The following is a 22340-nucleotide window of genomic DNA, read 5'->3' on the forward strand; positions in this document are numbered from 1 at the left end:
CCCAGCAATCTAAAACTAATAGGGTTATTAATGCATTTTCTGTGTGGAAAATCAACCAATCAAATGAAGCAAAATCAATAGTTTAATAGTGAGTGCTATACCATGTGCATTGTTCTATTCATTGTGTGTCTAGCTAAAACAAGCTGTCAATATGAACAGAGTCCCAGATATTAGCTGGTATATTTTGCTCTGGGAACAGAATGTATGGTCTTGTGCCAAGAAATATTACTCATACATAGCGACACTCAAGCTTACATTGTAGTATCAGAGAGAGCAATTTTACAAGATTAAAGATTTACCCATGACTTTGAGTTCAGTACCACATGACTGGAGTGAGTTCTTGATCCTACAGTGGTAGATACCATTGTCGGTATGCTGGAGTTTGCTGATCTGCATCATTATTGTTGAATTATTTCTGGTCACTTGGACTCTCGAGCTGTTCATAATCTGGTATTCGCCCTGCTCAGTCTTTTTATGCCAACTTGCCAGGGAGCTATAAGAACAGCTAAGGGAAATTCGGGCTCCCCCTCTTGCAGCAATGAAACGTGTATTTATCATATTCGTGAAAGTGGTTGTATCTGTGTAAAAGAAAAAAAGTCCACAGTAAAGAGAGAAAGGTGGAGAGCAGGATGGAAAAGAAAGATAATTATATTTACTGAACTTTTTGCCAATCTTCTCCACCAAGGTTTCCTCTAGAAATGCTGCAGCATCATTCCCGGTGCTTCCGAACAGTCCAGGAGCGCGGGGGCAAGCGCGCCCCCGATGCAGGATTCGGCTTCTGCACATGCACAGAAGCCGAATCTCGCGTGAGGACACATGCGAGGGAGATTTCCAGGTTTCTTTTGCTTTTGTGCATGCGAGGAAGCAAAAAGACCCAAAAATCTAAAGTAACAGCCATCGCTCACGCTGCCACTTGCTCCCCCGTGCCAGTCCAGCCCGTTCTCTTGCCCATTTGCTGTCCCACCATTCGGAGCAGCTCCGCCACAAGAGATCTGCCTGCTCCATCGCACCACCGCCCGCCGTGCCACGAGTGGCCTGCCTGGCCCTTACCTTGTGCACCTCGCTCCGGTACTTGCACAATTTCCTGCAGGGGCACCGGCCCATGAGGGGAGCAGGACGGGTGGCCCGAGTTCCAGCCACGCGGCCTTCTCTGTGCCCTCCCATGCCGCAGGCATCTCCTTGCCTTCGGGAGCACAGCACTGCTCCCAAAGGCCACAACTTGTTCATGGCACCATTGCCACGTGGCTGAGAGATGATTGCAGTGCAGGAAAGCACAGAGGAGGCCGGGCGGCCAGAGCTTGGGCAGGCAGCTGCCACTATAGTTCCGCAGTGAGATTTGGTTGCTGCGCATATGCAGCAGCTGAAATCTCATGTGGACGTCCTTCCAGCAGCAAAAATTTCTGGTTTCTCGGTCAAAATAGATATAAATGTTTGGGCAGACCACAACTCACTAGTTGTGACCTGGAAAGGGACCCAAAATCATAATAAAAGATGGAAATTAAATACAAATATATTATTAGAAGAAGAATATAGTGAAAGAATTATAAAAGAGATTGAATTTTTTATAGATGAAAATCAAAAACAACCAACAACCATCCAGAACTTGTAGGATACTCTCAAGGCCTACATAAGAGGTATCACTATAGCATATAACATAGAAAGAAATAAAAAGAGGAGAAAGGAATATAATGTGATAATAGAAAACATTAAAAAACTAGAAAAACAACATCAAGAATTACCGGAGAAAAAGGAAATATATGAATCTTTATTGGGATATAAACATGAACTAAACCTAATAGACCAACAAGAATATAGTCAGAATATTAAGCTAGCCAGGCAAACGTTTTTTGAAAATGCAAACAAACCAGGTAGATGGCTGGTACACAAAATTAAGAAAGAAAAGGAAAATAAAAATTTCTGGTTTCTTTGCTTCTGCACATGCACCAAAGCAAAAACCTGGTAATTTTTACCAGAATCGTGCCGGTTGCACGTGCACGCTGCGTGAACGCCCGACAGCTCCATTTACCCCAGTGGAACGGCATCTGGACCGTACTAAACCAGGAAGAAAGGTGGCTCTAAATAAGCTATTGAAGGCAGTGTTCCCTCTAATTTTTTTTCGGGGGGGGGGGCGGAAAAGTATAGTGTCTGAGCGGCAGTCCTTTTGGGACTGGGTGGCACAGAAATAATAAAATAAATAAACAAACAAACAAATAAAAACCCCACCCTGTTTTGCCTCAGAGAATTTCAAAATAAAATACTGTACTGTGTGTCTATAACAGTGAGCTCATAATAGGGCAACTCTACCAATATCAAAATGCCACTTAAATAGTTGAGCTAGTTTCAAACTAGATTTTGATTTTTTTTCTCTCTTCCTTACTCCCATTCTTTTTCTTTCTCTTTTCCTTCCTCTCTTTTTTCTGTTTCTCTCTCTTCCTCTCTCTCTCCTTCCCTCTCACTCTTTCCCTCTCGGCTTCTGGGCAGGTTTGGAAAACTCTGAGTTGATGATGATTTTTAAGTGAGCTTTTGCTCACTGCTCAGCTTAGAGGGAACTATGATTGAAGGATGTATCAAGTTCCACTAATTTCTGACTAGAGGAATGTGTTTGTCAATTCTGCTTCACTGGAAGTATGGAGCTGTTCTTTTCTAGGAAGGTCCTTGTCTTCTTAAAAGCTTTGGGGCAAACAGCTATGCAGTGGGTGAAGACTTCCCAACACCCTTGGAGAGTTCCAGGATGAGGAAAGCCAGTTTTGATTGGGATACATATTTGGCTCGTTTGGGACTCCTAACTTATTTTGTTTTATCTTCATCCTTGGGGTGAGACCGACAGATGGAGCAAGGAATAGAATGGAGTCGGGCACTGGCTGGTCCTTTCTCAGTTCAGGCTGGCCTTTTGGGATTTGAGGGGCTCATCCTCTTATAGAGTTCATCTCTTTGAATGAAAAGGTATCCAGATATGGGAGAGAAGGTATTGGCAGAGCTTTTTTTAACCCAACACAATACAGGTGGAAACCCAATCCTTAGTTTGGTCCATTGAGTCAAAGGTCCATAAGTACCCAATGACCTGACATAAATGTAAACTGGGTTATTTTACAGATCTAAATTGTTCCAAAAATTGCAGCCATAAAGTCTGGTTGCACTCAAAATCAGGCCATCATTTTACAAGTAGCAAATAACACAGCTTTGGAAAAAGATGTTGCAAGAGAGAATTAGGAACTGAAAGACAATATTATCTTGAAAGTACACATATACCTTGTTGTTGAGAAACATTTCTTTCACTAGAAGCCTTGGTGATTGTCATACCTGGGAAAAGAAGAAAAATGCTCTGAAAACCTAAATTGAAATTGTTGCTATATGATTTTTCTCCCAGTTTTCTGCGATCTTCAAACAGAAGGAGGACAGAAGGAAAAGGGGGGACATGTTCAAAACATTTAAATATGTTAAAGGGTTAAATAAGGTCCAGGAGGGAAGTGTTTTTAATAGGAAAGTGAACACAAGAACAAGGGGACACAATCTGAGGTTAGTTGGGGGAATGATCAAAAGCAACATGAGAAAATATTATTTTACTGAAAGAGTAGTAGATCCTTGGAACAAACTTCCAGCAGACGTGGTTGGTAAATCCACAGTAACTGAATTTAAACATGCCTGGGATAAACATATATCCATCCACAAAAAATAGTATAATAAGGGCAGACTAGATGGATCATGAGGCCTTTTTCTGCCGTCAGTCTTCTATGTTTCTATGTTTCTAGAATGACCTAAACAAATGGAGAGAAAAATGAAGCAACATTTCCCTCCCCAAATTCACTTCTATAAATGTTGACGCCGGATATGCTTTCGGTGATATTTGGGTATTGGAAGTGATTTGGTAAAGTTGGATGTTTTGAGTGTTACATCCAAAGTTCAGCAGTTCCAACCAGTGTTCATGGCAACCTGACAAAGGCTGCAAAAGTGGATAGAAATCAGTGTTTGGCAGCTTAGAACAAGAAGACTTGGTGCATCCCCCAAGCAGAAGCTGCCTTCATTCACTATCTTGATCATGAGCGAGAGAAGCCCCGAAACAGATGAGGATCCCTGAGATCCTGGCTGCACTTTCACAGCTTCTCTTGCTGTTGAGGGAGGAGCGAACGCAGGGCAGAAGATTGCCCAAACGGATGGCAGGAGCTATCTCCATTTCTGCCACCACCCCCTTAGCATCCTAGGGAACAGAGACAGCTTCTGCCCTGCATTCTCTCCTCCCTCAACAGGAAGAGAATCTGCGAAAGTGCAGCCAGGATCTCAGGGATCTTTATATGTTTCGGGGCTTCTCTTACTCATGAGCAAGACAGGGCAGAAGCTGCCTTCGTTCCCTTTCTTCTGCCCTGAACCCTCCGGAATGCAAAGAAACACGCTCAATAGCAAACTGGAAATGCACTTTTCCGAACTTCCGGTTTGTCCATTTGGCTCTGGGGCTTCAGGGAAGTTTCCTGAAGCAGTGGCAGGAATGAAATGGCCTTTCCCAAGTCTGAAAATGAGCTGGCCAGCAAGCGCATGCGCACTGGAGCTGACATAAGGCAATGCCTCTCCTGTCCTCTGATGTGTCTCCATGTGACATCTGTGGCACACGTGCCATAGGTTCGGCATCACAGGTGTAGATCCAAACAAAGATGGGCCATGGGCTTCTAATAAAAATCACAGGGACCTACTTGATATGTGCCTAAATTCTGCTGGAGGATAACTGGCTGGCTATTTGGGACTTCTATACTTTTGTCATATTCCAGTTCATAATGAAAGCTAGATGACCTCAGTTTTTTCTGAACCACAAAGTCAAAGTGGAAATTATCCATGTTCCCTAAGTTCCTTAGGGACAATTAAGCTGATGATTCAAAAATGGGGGTGAAGGTTGGGGGTCTAGCTCTAAAGTGGCTGATCAGTGTGTGTGTGTCACGTAATGGGGAGAGTGTGCTTCAAATCATTATTTATTATTATTATTTATTAGATTTGTATGCTGCCCCTCTCCATAGACTCGGGGCGGCTTACAGCAATGATAAAAACAATATATAATGATAAATCTAATAGTTAGACTCTAAAATAACAATAATACATTTAAAAAGTCCAAAAAACAAGAAACCCCAATATATAAAAAGCATACATACAGTCATATCATACACAGAAAACTACATAGGCAGGGGGAGATGTTTCAGTTCCCCCATGCTTGACGACAGAGGTGGGTTTTAAGGAGTTTATGAAAGGCAAGGAGGGTGGGGGCAGTTTTAATCTCTGGAGGGAGCTGATTCCAGAGGGTCAGAGCTGCCACAGAGAAGGCTCTTCCTCTGGGTCCTGCCAAACGACATTGTTTAGTTGACGGGATCCGGAGGAGACCAACTCTGTGGGACCTAACCGGTCGCTGGGATTCGTGCGGCAGAAGGCGGTCTCGTAGATACCCTGGTCCGGTGCCATGAAGGGCTTTATAAGTAATGACCAACACTTTGAATTGTGACCGGAAACTGATCGGCAACCAATGCAGACTGCGGAATGTTGGAGTAACATGGGCATATTTAGGAAAGCCCATGATTGCTCTCACAGCTGCATTCTGCACGATCTGAAGTTTCCGAACACTCTTCAAAGGTAGCCCGATGTAGAGAGCGTTACAGTAGTCGAGCCTCGAGGTGATGAGGGCATGAGTGACTGTGAGCAGTGACTCCCGGTCCACATAGGGCCGCAACTGGTGCACCAGGCGAACCTGGGCAAACACTTCCCTCACCACAGCTGAAAGATGTTTCTCTAATGTGAGCTGTGGATCGAGGAGGACGCCCAAGTTGCAGACCCTCTCCGAGGGGGTCAATAATTCCCCCCCCCAGGGTGATGGACGGACAGATGGAATTATCCTTGGGAGGCAAAACCCACAGCCACTCCGTCTTATCAGGGTTGAGTTTGAGTCTGTTGACACCCATCCAGGCCCCAACAGCCTCCAGACACCGGCACATCACTTCCACTGCTTCGTTGACTGGACATGGGTGGAGATGTAAAGCTGGGTATCATCAGCATATTGATGATACCTCACCCCATGTCCTTGGATGATATCACCCAGCGGTTTCATGTAGATCATAGTTCCTCTTTTATCCCAGATTCCCTGCATGCTGTGCTGGCAACCCAGTTAACAGCTCACGCACATGTTGAGTGATAAAACAGGTGGTCAACCATCAGCAGGTCAAGCAAAATACTGTGCTGGCTGACATTCCTCCAGTTTTTCCACTTCAGTCCTTGCTACCTCAACTTTCTTAGTCATGAAGAGAGGAATTGGGTCTGCAGGTGTTTAGGGGTGGCAGCAGGTTTTTCAGGGATACAGGAGATGTCCTCAGATACTGCAGGCAATGCAGAAAATTGGCAGTGGCTGAACAGGGGGAGGGCTCAGTGGAACTGAATAGTACTTCTGATGAACCTTAGCCACCCATATAGGTTTCAGCAACAAAAGCACTATAGTGAATGGTCTAGCTCTCGGCCCCTACTGATGGGCGGTGCACAACAGCAAAATAATTTCACAGACAATTTTATTGCTCAAACTCATATCAACCTCTAAGCATTCTGTGCACACTTGCACCCTACATGGGATCAGGTAACAGTCTGAATTACTATATATCTAGAGCAGTGTTTTTCAACCAGTGTGATGCGGCACACTAGTGTGCCGCGAGACATGGTCAGGTGTGCCGCGAAGCTCAGAAAGGGAGAAAGAAAGCAAGAGAGAGAGAGAAAGAGCGAGCGAGTGAGAAAGAGAACAAGAAAAAGAAAGCAAGAGAGAAAGAAAGAAAGCAAGAGAGAGAGAGAAAGAGGGAGGGAAGGAGAGAGAGAGAAAGACATAGAGGGAGGTAGAGAGGGAGAGAGAAAGAGAGCAAAAAGAGAGGAAGGAAGGAAGAGAAAGAAAGGGATGGAGAGAGAGAAAGATGAAGGGAGAGAAAGAGGGAGGGAGAGAGAAATAGAGCGAAAGGGAGGAAGAGAGAGAATTTTTTTGTTTCATAAATGTAAAAAATGTGCCGCGGCTCAAGAAAGGTTGAAAATCACTGATCTAGAGGGTGACAGGAATGCTGGGAGAGGACAGTCTCTCTTACTCAATTGAAGTCAGCTTCTGACAGGCAACTAAGCCCTCCTCTCTAATTCATTTGTAAGAATCTGCCTCTTTCCTTACCCCAGTGGTCCTCAATTATTTTCTGTTATGCCCCCCTTCCCCCAGGAAGAAGTAAACATTTTGCGCGCCCCCCCCAACTCACCGCCAGGACGATTGTTTGCAATATTCAACATGTTTTCACTGAAAAAACTCAAGCGGTTTATCAGCGTGATTGGGGTGTAATGTGTTTACATGATGCCTTAATTTATTTGAATTCATGTATCCACTGCCAACATTTTTAGACACAGTAAACATACCGGTTTTCCCCTCTCCCACCGTAGCCACAGTGAAGTCAAGTGCTACATATACTTTGTCATATTTCCTTGTCTTCATTTCTCTCCTTTCTTTTCATCCCTGTTCAATATTTTTCCATGGTGTCTCTTAAGGTTTTGCTATCTGCACTTCATATAACCATTGCTGAAAGGACATTTTTTACACAAGAAATACATTTTCTTCTACTGGTTAGCCAAGGTCGATAAAGAAATCTCAATCGTTCCATCCTTTTATTCAGTCCAAATAATTTATGAACACCCATTTTCATTGCTATGCCCTTCTCTAGAGAGCTTCAGAAAGTTTCTCATTTTAGAAAGCAGACACCAAACGTGTCAGCTTCTCCTCTCCTTCAAAACAGCTGGACAGGAAGCGTTGCAGTTCTGGTAACACAGCCCAATGAACACAGCTTTCTTTCCTGCTTCTGTGAAATTTCCCCTGAACTATTCTGGGGGAGGGAAGTAGGTGTGTGTGTGTGTGTGAAGAAGGTCCTGGCCTCTTTTTAGACATTTCCATTTCCCATCAAAATCCCCAAATAATATCTGCACCATCAATAAAACAACAACAACAAAAACCCACATAGTCTTTGTAAAATGTGGGTTCGGGTTTTTACTTAGTTTGTAACACTTCATTTCTGAAATAAAACACGCTCAGTAACTTAGAGGGTGCCATTATCTCTTATTGGGTACAGTAATGTTTTTACTGAATTTTCAGAAGAATTTTCATCCCTCTGTTAATCAGATGTTATTTTGTCCCTTCCCCTTCTCTCTTCTGGAACTTCTTCCTCCAGTCTCACAGAATAACTGGAAAACCAACCTGTGTCTCTTGCAGGTGGGTTTCAGGTTGTGCATCTTGTTTGTGTAAAAATAAAGTTTTTTACCTGGGATTCAACTTCCAGCCTACTGAGAATTTAGACCAGACTTCTCAACTTGATATCCTCTTTATGCATTAGCCATAATAATCTGAGTCAGTTTGCAGTATGGAAATTATAGTGCTAGCATCTGAATGGCATCAATTTAGAAAAGCCAACGAACATAGGTTTTTATCTATTTATTTGCTGATTTAGGCCCTATTGTTCAATTTTTTAAAAATAGCATCACGAGAGAGTGGGAGAAACACATTAAAAAAACCTAACATCATTAGACTGCCAAGGACTTTAAACCATCTTAATCAATGGATATGGCTGAAAAAGATGAAAGAAACCATACCTGTGAACATAAGCAAGAGCGCCAGGGTGGCCCCAAAGTCTCTGAAAATCCAGAAGAAAGAAGCTGCCATAGCTGAGCAAAAGCTGAGATGGAAGGAACGTATCTTGGATTGGATTCAATCGGTGGTTTGCAAAAATACCTTCAGTCTTCAATTTCTTCTTTCTTTTGACAAAGGGCTGAGGCTCCTGAGCTGAGCTCTTGTTTCCTGTCCATGTAAATTCAGTTGTCATGGGACAGTCCCTTGGGTGACATGATTGGCAAGCTGCACTTAATGACTGGGTCTCACATAAAAAAGGGAGGAAGTTATTCTAGTTCACCATCATTTCTCTTGTTGTGGATATTGTGCTTTGAATTATTTTATTTTATTTATACCGTGGGAAGTACACTCCAAAAGGACAGTGCCAGAAACTTCATAGCACCAGAAACCTTAGTAAATAGTGCCAAGAAAGTCAATCCAGCCCTTCACCTTTTAAGAAGATCCCCAGGCAGAAACACCAGCTGAAAGAAAAACACAGATCAGCCTTGCTAACAGAGCTGACAATAGAAACACTTAGAGCCATTAAGATAAGGGGAATTAATAACTCACCTGGAACTTCCCTCCCCACTCCTTCATTAAAGAATCCCATTTTCTGGCAGCTTTTTCAGAATTCACTTTTTGTTTTCAGCATCTGTAGTACTTCCCAGCTGGGAACGAACTAGGGAAAGTTCTTCCAACAATATCACGCTATTCCTTTCCAAAGACTCCAGATTGGTGGCTTCTTCCTTCCTGCATAAAATTTACAGATTGGGTATTTCTCTCCCTTCTGGCTTTTCCTATGGCCATCCCATAGTGCATGGGTCTGCAACTTTAAACACCCAAAGAGCAACTTTGCCTGTTTCCCACAGAAAACAAAACATTGGGAGCCACAAAACCTGGGTGGGCATGGCCAACTTATCACTCACTCCCAGCCAGTGACATCATCTCCCCAGCCATGCCTACCCAGTTTTTGTGGTTCCAGATATTTTCTTGTAAACAGATCTCTCTCTTTGTTCCTCTCTCTCTCTCTCTTTCTTTTCCTTTACTTCTTTCCTTCCTTCCTTTTATCTTTCTTTCTTTCTTTCCCTCTTTCTTATCTCTCTCATATTTCTCTTTCTCTTCTTTCTCCATCTTCCTTTCTCCCTGTCAACTTTCTCCTTCCCCACTCTCTTTCTCATCTCATTTTCTTCCTTCCTTTCTCATCTCTCTCTTTCTCCCTTTCTCTCTCTCTCTCTCGTGTGTGTGTGTGTGTGTGTGTGTGTGTGTGTTGTTCTTTCTTCTTCTTGGGTGCTTTCTACCATATGATTTAATTTTCAATCAAGTGTCATTTCAGGTTCCTAGAAAAATGAATCTCTTTCATCCCCCTGCTATGGCTCCCTGTGGGCTGGCTGCCCCCCACCCCTCGCCCTCCCCTTCTCCTTACCTGCCCTGAGAAGGGAAGGGTGATAGCAGCAGATGGAGACTCATTCCATAATTCAGAGTGGAAGCGAAGCACTCCTCTACTTGCCTCTTTTTCCGGCCGCTTGTTGAGAGATGTGTGACTTTTCTCTTTGCCAAGACATTGGCTGGGCCAGTCCAGCCGATGCACCATATTGTAATGGGCTCCAGGAGGAGGAAAGGAAACTTTCCCCCATTGTGCAGCATGCCAGATTCCAGTGCAAGAGTAGCAAGCAGCCATGCAGGTGGTGAGAGGAAAAGGGGGAGACATATGACCTTCTCTTCCCCAAAATATCAACTCACTGCCTCCATGGCTGTTTGCTGCTCTTTCACTTAAACTTAGCATGCTGCACAATGGGGGAGACGGCATGCACTCCTGCTGGAGCCCATTACAATGTATCTTGGATTGGATTCAATGGGAAGTTTGTGAAAACACCTTCAGACCTCAATTTCTTCTTACTTTTGACAAAGGGCTGAGGCTCCTGGGTTCACCTCGTGTTTCCTATTCAGGTAAATTCAGTTCTCTTCCTTCTTTCCCTTTTATTTTATGAGCTATATACCTGGTACTTATTCAGAGTCTCATAGTCACTCAAAACAAAACTCAGTTTGTCACACACTATCTGTCCTTTTTCCTCTCAATTATAATTATAATCCAAAGTCTTTTCACTGGATACTATTCACTGTCCCTTTCCACTGTAATTCCATATACAGGTATTATCCAATTATCTCAGAGACTATGTTTTGTTCTCAAAAACACTTTCTCAGGAAAAGATTTTTGTCTGACAGGTCATCTCATGCAGATCTCCACTCCTTTTTAAAATGTCACACCACTGTGTGATGTACCCACTCTGATTTCCATAATAATAATAATAAGCACCATGGTACCGTTACTAAAAGGAAATTGGGAATTTTGAAATTAGACATTTATAAAGCTTTTGATAAAGTTAACCATAGCTATTTATACAAACTATGTAAGGAATTAAATAAGGGGGACAAATTTTGTGGAATTATAAAAGAGATTTATAAAGGGAATGAAGCGTATATAAGGGTGAATGGACAAAGAACGCAGAGAATTAAAATACAAAATGGCACCAAGCAGGGATGTCCTTTATCTCCAATGTTATTTGTAATAGCAATAGAGACATTAGCTAATAGGATAAGACAAGACAATACTTGGGTAGGATATAAAATAGGGGAATTAGAAATGAAACTAAACCTATTTGCAGATGATGCAATTATATTGACCCAGACCCTGATGGAGATGATTAAAGGTATAAGAAATATTTTGCAAGAGTTTAAACAGGAATCGGGATTGTCTGTCAATATGGAAAAATCAGAGACTATGTGTTTAAATACAGGTCCGAGAGAGCAGATAGAAATTAGGAAAGAATCAGGGTTGAAGTTAGGATTAAAGAAAATTAAATATTTGGGAATTTGGTTATTGAGAAACCCAGAAAAATCGAGGAGGTGAATTATAGACAAATATGGAGGAAAATGTTGAAACAGATGAGGAGCTGGAAAGAGAAAAAGCTAAGGAGAATGGCTAAAATAAGAGCATTAAAAATGATGATAGTTCCCAAAATGATGTACCTGTTTCTGGTACTGTCAGGGGGTTTATTAGCATCCAAGTTTAGAGTGGGGTAAAAAACTTAATTATTGGGTTGAAGAAGATAAGAGACCGAGAATAAGGAAAAAGTGGTTAATAGCAAATGAAAAAGAGGGTGGATGAGGAATTCCTTGTTTGGAGTTGTATAGGAAGCATTTCAAATTGAAAGATTAATGGAGCTGCAATTATTCGAAAATAAATGGGTGAAATTGGAAAAACAGATAAATTGGATGAAGAATAGAGAATTAACTTTTATAAGGTGGAATAGGAGTGACTTAGCTAAATTAATAGGTCCCATGAAAGGGACTATGGAAATTTGGAAAAATGGCAGGGAAAAATAGGATTATATAAATCAAAACTGTCATCGCTACTATATTAACTGGAACGCCTTTTCCTAAGGTAGATGCAAAGATCTGGAATGAGAATACTCTTATGCAATCAAACATAAATATGTCTGCACCTCTGGGAAGAAGGGTAACTGTCGACCCATTGATCATAAATATTGCCGCTGTGAATGCATCACTTTTGCCACATGGACTCAAGACCTTACTGGGAAAATGCAATTTTCCCTGTGCCAAGGAGTGGTGGGTGCAAACTGCAAGGTAAGCTACTGCAATCCCATGATATTGTCTTTTATCCATGTCACTATTCCAAAAGCCCCAATTCTTTCTTGCCTCCAAATTGATGGCAAGAGATCTGCCCTGGGGATGGTTCTTTTCCTTGAGATAACCACCACCAGTCATGTTATTGGTAGAAAGAAGCGTCTCTTCTGGTCCTACTACCAGGAGATAGACAAACTGAACATTCAGGAAATTCCCTCTAAGGTTGTTAATACCTTTGCACAGCTGGCTCAGGATGTTGCTGCTACCTCACAGGTCACTAACTGTTTTGTGTGCAGTGGCACCAACATGGAAGAAAAATGGCCATGGGAAGCACTGGAACCTACACTGTGATGCTGGAGATGGAATGCATTGGTCACCTCATTGCAAGAGTTGAAAAGGAAGGAAATTGGGCTCTGACCCCAAATCTGGTAGGCAGTGTTTGTTATGCCCATAACCGCTCCACCAGCTGTTCCCAAGTTGGTAATTTGTGGTGTCTGTCAACCTGGAATAACAGCATGTAGTTGTTCAGCAAGGGCTCCCAGCCATTGCCAGATGCTGAGGCCCTCAACAATGTCTCCCTTTTCATGCATTACATCTCTGACCCACAGAACACATCACTTTGGTTGTCCCCTGATGGGATGTATTGGATCTGTGGAAAATATGCTAAAGCCAACTCCCACACAATTGGTGCAGTTCTTGTGTTTTAGGGATAAGCCACCCTTGGTTTTTCTTGCTGCCGCTCAAATAGTGACAGGTTTTGAGGGTAACCTGTTTACGACAAAGTGGGTAACATTCACTCCAAAGGCTCCTCCTCACTCATCAAAGCTCTTAAAGTCAGTGATTGGAAGGAGGATGACTGTCCCCCTGAATGAATCATCCAGGTTTCATCTACCTAGGTGGAGGTTGGAACCTTTGGTTCCCATTTATATGTTGATTCTCATCATAACATTTCAAGCAGCAATCAAAATCATCACCAATGAGACTGTATGGGGCATTGTCTAAACTGTTCTGATTCCGTTTAGTCCAGATAATAATTGAAATAAATTGCTTCTCAGACATCTTTTCAAACAGTAAAACTTCTATTTATTTCCTCTACTTGTTAGTACAATCAGCTTCTGTGGCGCAGCACAAATTACTTTCATTTTTCCCCTTGAATAGTTGGGCAGTTTATCTAAATAATTACTTCACTGGATTCCAGGAGTCATTCTGAAATTCATGGGCTAATCAATGCTAGTTAAACAAGTAATAAAACAGGTTATAAATCACACAATAGTAGCTTACGTGCTGGAGCTAAAATGAAAGGAACCATCTTGGTTGGTCATAATTGACACAAGCAGACATCGCTTCCGTCCAATCCCGGATGTGAGGTAATTAATTAATTAATTCCTCACGCTGTAAAATGCATCTAAAACATTCTCCCACTCATCTCTTCTAATCTTCTTTGCTGCCTTCTGAATTTTGGATTAACCCATCTTCAGTCCTGACAGCTATTATCTGAATCATCTGTCTGCGTACCTTCAGATGACCCCATTTCTATTTCAAGTTCTTCCTCGCTAAGACTCTCTTCTGCTCCAAATCAGGTAAATTGATAGGTTCCAATTCATCCTCTCCCTCTGAATCCGAGCATTCCAATGGCTGAGAGGGAGTATACACAATATAAACTAGCTAAAGAAAGTGTTAAATCTTGCACATACATCCTGCAGAACAGGTTGGCCCTCGATTAACTTCTGGCCAAAGATGGTGGTGTGTGTGGAAAGTTCATTTTGGCTAATTGCTGCATGGAAATACATGACAGTGGGACAATGATCAAGGAAATCACTGACAGAATGGTTAAAATTGCCCATGACCCAATGCAGTCCTGGAATGGTTTTGACGTGTCCTCTGTTTTTTTCTGTCTGGTTCCCCAAACTATCGGCTTTACAAGCTATCATTGCACTTATTGGTCCCATTGCCACTGTTTGCATTATCTTACCTTGTGCCCTCCCCATTTTCATTCGCACTATCAGCAGAAGTTTGTCTTTGTTAGCTGAAAAGAAACTTCTGCTCAAGTTTTAGCACTCTGGGAATTTCACATTATTAATCATCACGACGAAGATGACCCACTTATGTATCAGACCCTTGAAAGCTCATGTAGGTTTGAAACCCCACCTGAATTGTGAAATTTAGGTGGCGTTCCGAAAGGATGGAAATGAGGAAGATGCACATTAATCATTATTTCCCACTTCAAGTTCATCATTATTTCAACATTCTGAGACCTTTCAACTAACTCCCCCTTTTTATATCTCACTAACCTCCAGAAAACCTTACTGAAACATGCAAGAAACAGTGTCATAAGATAGAAAGTACCAGATGGTGTAAGATTCAGTTGTAAGCTGTTTGATTGAACCTATCTCTTCCTGTTTATGTGATTTGTACTTGTCAACTTCTCCTTTTCCTGTATAAGGACAAGATATCATATATCAGTTATTGGCAGATGGATGACACGCCTTGGTCATCCAAGCATTATGTAAGAATCTCACCTTGGGCACAATCTGAGGTTCAGATTTTGCCATATGAATTGATTTAGTTAGTTATTTAGTTATTTAATTGGTTGGTTAGTTAGTTAGTTATTGGACTTATATGCCACCCTTCTCTGAAGACTCAGGCCGACTCACAAATATAAAAGCAATACAAAAACAATTTCTTTTTTGGGTATAAAATTTTTCTTTATTTTTCTTCCAACATACAATAAAACAAGATGAACAATAAAAAACACAGAATCAATGCTTAAAATAATAATTAATGATACTTCTTTGATACGTTAAACATTCAGAGAGAAAAAAACGCTAATAATACTTTCAATATGTACTTTTTATCCTCTTCCTTGCTAAGTTAATTAAAATTAACTACACGTATTTCATCTACAGATAACAATATTATGAAATCCAGTCCCTTATATTCCCTTTTTCTATTTATAATAAAACATAAGCATCTTAACATCTTAACTCAATATCTAATTTAATCATTTCATCTCTGTGTTAACTCCTTATCCAATGCTGCCACCAATCCTTATTTCGCCATCTGGGCTTTTAATAGATTAAAATTAAATCATCATGTTTTTCTTGAAAAGTAATTAAAAGAAAATACTTCTCAATTATTTTTAATTTCCAACCATTCATAAAACTTTCCCCAAATCTTATAGTAATCACACCCCTCTTTATTTTTAAGTTTTAAAGTAAGCCTATTCATTTCAGCACAATCTAAAATCTTATGTAATATTTCTCTTTCGTCTGGAATTTTATTCAGCTTCCAATTTTGTGCATAGCTGCTATTAAAATATGTATAATCAAATATATTTCTTCTTTACTAAAATTTTCTGGTAAAATACCCAACAAGAATATTTCTGGTTTAAATTCAATAGTCCTTTTCAAAATCTTCTGTATCTCACAAATATAAAAGCAATACAAAAACAAATTTTAAAGCCCAATTGTAAAACTAAACTAAAAAACCCAAGTCCTAAAACTAAACTAAAAAACCCAAGTCATAAAACCATATAAACACACTCATTTACGTCACAATTATACTCTGTGTACTCTGAACATTGTGCACAATAAACCTGTATTGTTCTATCTCCTTATGGTCTTCATTGCCAAAACTGATAAACTCATCCAGCTGGAACATTTTAAGAAGGTATTTGGTTGATACCTAGGATGCTGGCAGCAACCCATATCAACTTTGAGCACCAGTCAATGATATTTGTAATACATTTTTAAATGTTCAATTGACTGAGTTTCGTATTTAATGAACAAAAAATATATTTTATTATTGTTATTTCTATATACAATTGCATTATACTGCCCAATAGTTTTTCAGGACTTGGCATAAGAGAACATATGAATTCCATCCATAAAATATTATCATCATAATAACAAAATATAAATAATAAGGATGATAATAATAACAACAGTATCAAATAATAATAAATATTATTATTATTATTAATTATTATCATTATTATTGCTATTGCTATTAACATTGCTTTTCCTTCTGAGGGAACTTTCTTTTCACTATTCAACTGATGAGTTTTGGCTCTGTTCTCTCTGCTTTTTTTTTTTTACAATGATCTTCGGCTCAAAGAGTAACTTTCATCCAGCTATTAATCTTCATGGCTACACAAATTTCTCTAGTAATTTCTTTCTGCATCTCCAAGACATCACTTTCTCTTTCTCTTCTTTTAATATTTCTTTGAGAGTGGCCTTCAGCCATTTCCTAACCTTTAAAGCTTCTGAAATTTCTGTAGGCAGGTTCTTTTCAATGTCCAAATCATCAGTTTTCTCTCTGTTTCCTCTTTTTTCTTCTTTGAGAGTAACTTTCAGCCAGCACTTAATCTTCACAGCTTTGGAAATTTCTCTAGACATTTCCTTCTGGATCTCCAAGACATCAGTTTTCCTTTTCTCTTCTTTTAATAAAAAGATTCTGTAGGCAGTTTGTTTTGACTCTCCAAGTCATGTATTTTCTCTCTATTAACTCTTATTATTTCTTTGAGAATTATCTTCGGCCACTTCCTAACATTTAGAGGTTCTGAAATTTCTGTAGGCAGTTTGTATTGACTCTCCAAGTCATGTATCTTCTCTCTGTTTCCTCTTATTTCTTCTTTGAGAGTAACTTTCAGCCAGCTCTTAATCTTCAGAGCTTTGGAAATTTCTCTAGATATTTCCTTCTGCATCGCCAAGACATCAGTTTTCTCTTTCTTTTCTTTTAATATTTTTTTGAGAGTGATCTTTGGCCATTTCCTAACATTTAGAGGTTCTGAAATTTCTGTAGTCAGTTTGTTTTGACTCTCCAACTAATATATTTTCTCTCTGTTTCCTCTTATTATTTCTTTGAGACTCATCTTCGGCCACTTCCTAACATTTAGAGGTTCTGAAATTTCTGTAGGTAGTTTGTTTTGACTCTCTCTCATGTATCTTCTCTCTGTTTCATCTTATTTCTTCCTTGAGAGTAACTTTCGGCCAGCTCTTAATCTTCAGAGCTTCGGAAATTTCTCTAGATATTTCCTTCTGCATCGCCAAGACATCAGTTTTCCTTTTCTCTTCTTTTAATATTTCTTTAAGAGTGATCTTTGGCCATTTCCTAACATTTAGAGGTTCTGAAATTTCTGTAGTCAGTTTGTTTTGACTTTCCAACTCATATATTTTCTCTCTGTTTCCACCTATTATTTCTTTGAGACTCATCTTCGGCCATTTCCCAACATTTAGAGGTTCTGAAATTTCTGGAGGCAGTTTATTTTGACTCTCCAAGTCATGTGTTTTCACTCTGCTTACTCTTACTATATTTTGAGAGTGACATTTGGCCATTTCTTAACCTTTACAGATTTTTGAAATTTCTGCAGGAACTTTCTTTTAACTCTGCAACTCATCAGTTTTTTCCTTTGTTTCTTCTTATTTTTTCTTCAAGAGGCCCCTTCAGCCCAGTATTATCCTTCAGAGCATCAGAAATTTCAATAGCCACTTCCTTTTGACTCTCTAACTCATGTATTCCTCTTATTATTTCTTTGACGGTGACCTTCACCCACTTAACCTTGAGAGGTTCTGAAAGTTTTGTAGGCACTTCCTTTTGACTCAAACTGCTGAAGATGAAACAAAATCTTAAATGATGTTATCTTGAAGAATGATAAAGAAAAGAAATGAAGGAATTGAAAGCAGAATTTAAAAGAGTTTAAGTTTTGTTTTTATAAGCTAAATTGTTTGTATCTGTATGTTAAATTGGGATGGAATTTAAGTCGATAAGGATATGCTGAGATGTTGTTTTTGTAGAGATGTGGGAACATGTTGCAGCTGTGATGTAACCTTGAAGAAGAAATGAATCAATAGTTACTAGAACACTATCTCCTTTTGAAGATTACTCGTTTCTTTGAACTCTGTAAAATTCATAGCCTAGATAGAAATGTAGCATAATAATAATAATAATAATAATAATAATAATAATAATAATAAATTTATTGTCATTGTCAAAAACAACGAATTGTCATTGGCAACGAAAGTCGTGTGACACCCAGAGACCAGTCCCACCATACATAAAATCAGAATAGGTAAATTTTAAAAATAGAATAAAAAATAGAATAAATGTCCCATCCACTACAAATTCCCAACCCTGAACCACTCAACCATCTACATGACAAACCGAGTAATATTGTCCAACAGTTCACTGGTGGTGACCCTTTAGTTCATTGTTAAGTGCGAGTATAGCTCTGGGATAAAAACTATTCAGGAAACGTGTGGTCCGAGTTCTAGTTGTTCTGTATCTTCTGCCAGAAGGCAACAGTTCAAAGAGATTGTAAGCAGGATGAGAAGAGTCTTTGAGAATAGTATGCACCTTCCTAGAACAGCGAGATGTGAAGATGTCATCCAGGGCAGGTAGCTGAAGCCCAATGATGTTCTGGGCAGTTTTAATAATTGTCTAGAGCTTTTTTGTTCGCTACAGAGCTGCTCCCATACCAAGCTAGAATGCTGTATGTCAAGACACTCTCAATGGTGCTGCGATAGTAGGACAACAATAGATGCTGAGATAAATTTATCTTCCTGAGCATTCTCAGGAAGTACAGCCTCTTTTGTGCCTTCTTCACAAGAATATGTTTGGTAGTTAGGTATGGGAAGGGATTTTTTTTCTGTAATCTGGGTATACAGTGATCCCCCGGTTATTGCGTCCCCGACCATTGCGAACAGGGTAATTTGCGATTTTTCAACCCGGAAGTCAAAACACCATCTGCGCATGTGTGCCCTTTTTTCTATGGGCACGCATGCGTAGATGGCGCCCGGCAGATCAGCTGCTGGGCGGCTTCCCTGGGTCTTCCCCCTCTTGCTGGCGGGGAGGGGCGAGCAGCAGGCATCAGCAAGGAGTTTCCCCACCGCCCACGCAAACTCCTCGCTGCCGCCCGCCCTTCGCCCGCCCACACCGTTCATTCTCGCCGCTTTCCGAGCTGAGTCCTGAAGCGAATTCGCTTCAGGACTCAGCTCGAAAGCGGCGAGAGCGAGCGCGGACAAGCCGTTCGCTGGCGATAGCTCTCGCCGCTTTCGAGCTGAGTCCTGAAGCGAATTCGCTTCAGGACTCAGCTCGAAAGCGGCGAGAGCGAGCGCGGACAAGCCGTTCGCTGGCGCTAGCTCTCGCCGCTTTCGAGCTGAGTCCTGAAGCGAATTCGCTTCAGGACTCAGCTCGAAAGCGGCGAGAGCGAGCGCGGACAAGCCGTTCGCTGGCGCTAGCTCTCGCTGCTTTCGAGCTGAGTCCTGAAGCGAATTCGCTTCAGGACTCAGCTCGAAAGCGGCGAGAGCGAGCGCGGACAAGCCGTTCGCTGGCGTTAGCTCTCGCCGCTTTCGAGCTGAGTCCTGAAGCGAATTCGCTTCAGGACTCAGCTCGAAAGCGGCGAGAGCGAGCGCGGACAAGCCGTTCGCTGGCGTTAGCTCTCGCCGCTTTCGAGCTGAGTCCTGAAGCGAATTCGCTTCAGGACTCAGCTCGAAAGCGGCGAGAGCGAGCGCGGACAAGCCGGCATGGGGGGCTTGCCAGCACCCCCCGGACCCCCAACCCGGGTTTGGGGGGCTGCTAGGAAGCTCCCCATGCCGGCGACGACATTTTAAAACAGCCGCGCCGCCCCCAATCTTCGGCTCCTCGCTAGCACTGCGGAAGTTAAAAACACCATCTGCACATGCGCAGATGGTGTTTTTACTTCCGCAGCGCTACTTCGCGAAAACCCGCTCGTTGCGGGGGGTCCTGGAACGGAACCCTCGCAACGAGCGGGGGATCACTGTATTAATAAGCTTCTCACTTCTGTATGATGTCATTCCCCATGAAGGGGTTTCACCCGTATTTATTTACCGTATTTTTCGCTCTATAAGACGCACCTGCTGATAAGACGCACCTAGATTTTAGAGGAGGAAAATAGAAAAAAAATATTTTGAGCCAAAAAGGGGAGAGGAAGAGAGGAAGGAGTGAAAGAAGGGAGTGGGGGAGGAAAGAAGGGAGGAAGGAAAAGGAAAGCAAGAAATGGAGGGAGGAAAGGAAGGAAGGAAGGAAGGAAAGAAAGGGGGAAGGGACAGGAACAGAGGAAGGAAGCAAGGAAACTTATGAAAGGGGAGAGTAAGAGAGGAAGGACTGAAGGGAGGAAGGGAGGGAAGAAGGTAGGAAGGAGAAAGAAAAGAAGAAATAGAGGAAAGAAGAAATAGAGGAAGGGAAGGTAAAAGAGAGAAAGAAAAAGAGCAAGAAAGAAAGAGAGAAAGAAAGAAAATGAAAGAGAAATAAAAATAGAGAGGGGGAATGAAAGAAATGGAAGGAGGGAAGGAAGGAGAGAAAGCAAGAGAAAGAAAGAAAGCAAGAGAAAGAAAAAAGAATGAAAGAGCAATAGAGCAAGAGAGAAAAAGAAAGACAGAGAGAAAGAAAGAAAGAAAGGCAACTTCAAAGAAAGGCTCACTGAGCATCTCTCACTCTCTCTCTCTTTCTATCCCTCTTTCTTTCTTTCTCTTCCTTTCTCTCTCTCCTCTTCCTTTATCTCCTCCCTCTCCCTCCCTCCTCTCTCTTTCTCTCCCCCCCTCTCTCCCCCCTTTCCCTCTCTCTTTCTCTCTCTCCCTCTCTTGCTATCTCTCCCCCCTCTCCCTCTCTCTTTCTCTCCCACCTCTCCCCCCCTTCCCTCTCTCTTTCAGGAGAGGCGGGGCCGGCGAAGGTGATATTCAATGTCGGGGGCGCTCGGGCGGTTGCGCGCGCTCCCTATCTCCCTGCTAGCCCACTCGGAATATTCAAAATAAGAAAAACCTTCGCCGGCAAAGGCTTTTCTTATTTTGAATATTCCGAGTGGGGTTAGCAGGGAAATAGGGAGCGCGCGCAACCGCCCATTCGCCCCCGACATTGAAGACCTCCGCTGAGAAAAACCTTTGCCGGCAAATGCGGTGGGCGGCGGAGGGAGAGCGAGGAGCCGGTTCTGGCCGGGCGCGGGGGCTTGGCTGGCTGGCTGGCGGGGGGAGCGCCGCTGGTGGTGCGGAGGGAGACCCTCCTCCGGGAGGGAGGGGGCCAGGCAAGCAGCTAGCCAGCCAGCCGGCGGGATGGCGCTTCCGAGTTCGCAGCCTCCCCCCCCCTCCCTGCCTGCATCTTCGCTCCATAAGACGGGGCTGATTTTTCTTCCTACTTTGGGAGGAAAAAAACTGCGTCTTATGGAGCGAAAAATACGGTATTTATTTATTCATTCATTCATTCATTCATTCATTCATTCATTCATTCATTCATTCATTCTGTTTGTATGCCGCCCCTCTCCAAAGACAAACATTGGCAACATTTTGGCCAAAAACATTTTAAATAATTAAAGAGAATAAAACCTATTTGCCAAAACATCTTGTCTGGAATTTATTTTCATAAAAATTCAGCAATCAGATTGGTGCATTGGCTGGGAATCTCCATGTTGTCTGCTTTTTGGGAAAGAGTGTTGTCAGGTGCACCCTGCCCCATTTTGGACAGAGGACGAACATCCATAAATAAGTAGACGGTTCTAGTGAGCCCATAAAATTGACTACAAGATTATTAGGACAAAGAAACAGAAAACAGAAGACAAAGAGAAAAAGGAGAAATAAGGAGACCCTTGAACCAGGCAAATTCTGTTTACAGATCTTGCATAAGTACCCATAATTTGCTACGGCATTTTACACTGAGGGATCAGTTTTGCAAGATGGTCATTGGACAGGTGGACAAGATCATTTGGATGTTAAAAATTTCAGGCACTTAGTGGAAAAACTACATTAAGGTAGGCTGGGTCCCTTGGGGGTTGAAAGCTCTGGGCTTCTTGGTGTTGAGGATGGAATCCGTAATTGGTGCAGAAAGGTGTGGTCTGTGTGGAGGTATGTTCAGAGTTATTAAAGGCAAACTCAGCTAAGGGAAGATATTTCACCCAATAGTTTTGTCTATCGTGAATGAAACAATGGAGGTATTGTTCCAGGATGCCAATAACTTTCAGTATCCCCGTCGGTTTGGGGGTGATGGGTGGACGCCAAGGAAGCTTTGACTTGGAGGGTGGTCATGAGTTCTTTCCAAAACTGGGTGGCGATTGGAG

At 41.9% G+C, this 22340-nt stretch overlaps 1 long non-coding RNA gene across 1 annotated transcript; it reads right to left on the reverse strand.

Annotated features, from left to right (window-relative positions):
* Window positions 1–316: 316 nt before the first annotated feature.
* On the reverse strand, window positions 317–8868 carry LOC139153377 (uncharacterized). The gene is made up of 3 exons (XR_011556803.1): window positions 8617–8868; window positions 3250–3300; window positions 317–578 (listed from the first exon to the last, which is right to left on the reverse strand). It is a non-coding gene; the product is annotated as an uncharacterized lncRNA (long non-coding RNA).
* Between the last annotated feature and the right edge of the window lie 13472 nt (window positions 8869–22340).

The sequence above is a fragment of the Erythrolamprus reginae genome, chromosome Z, assembly GCF_031021105.1.
Source record: "Erythrolamprus reginae isolate rEryReg1 chromosome Z, rEryReg1.hap1, whole genome shotgun sequence".
NCBI lineage: Eukaryota > Metazoa > Chordata > Lepidosauria > Squamata > Dipsadidae > Erythrolamprus > Erythrolamprus reginae.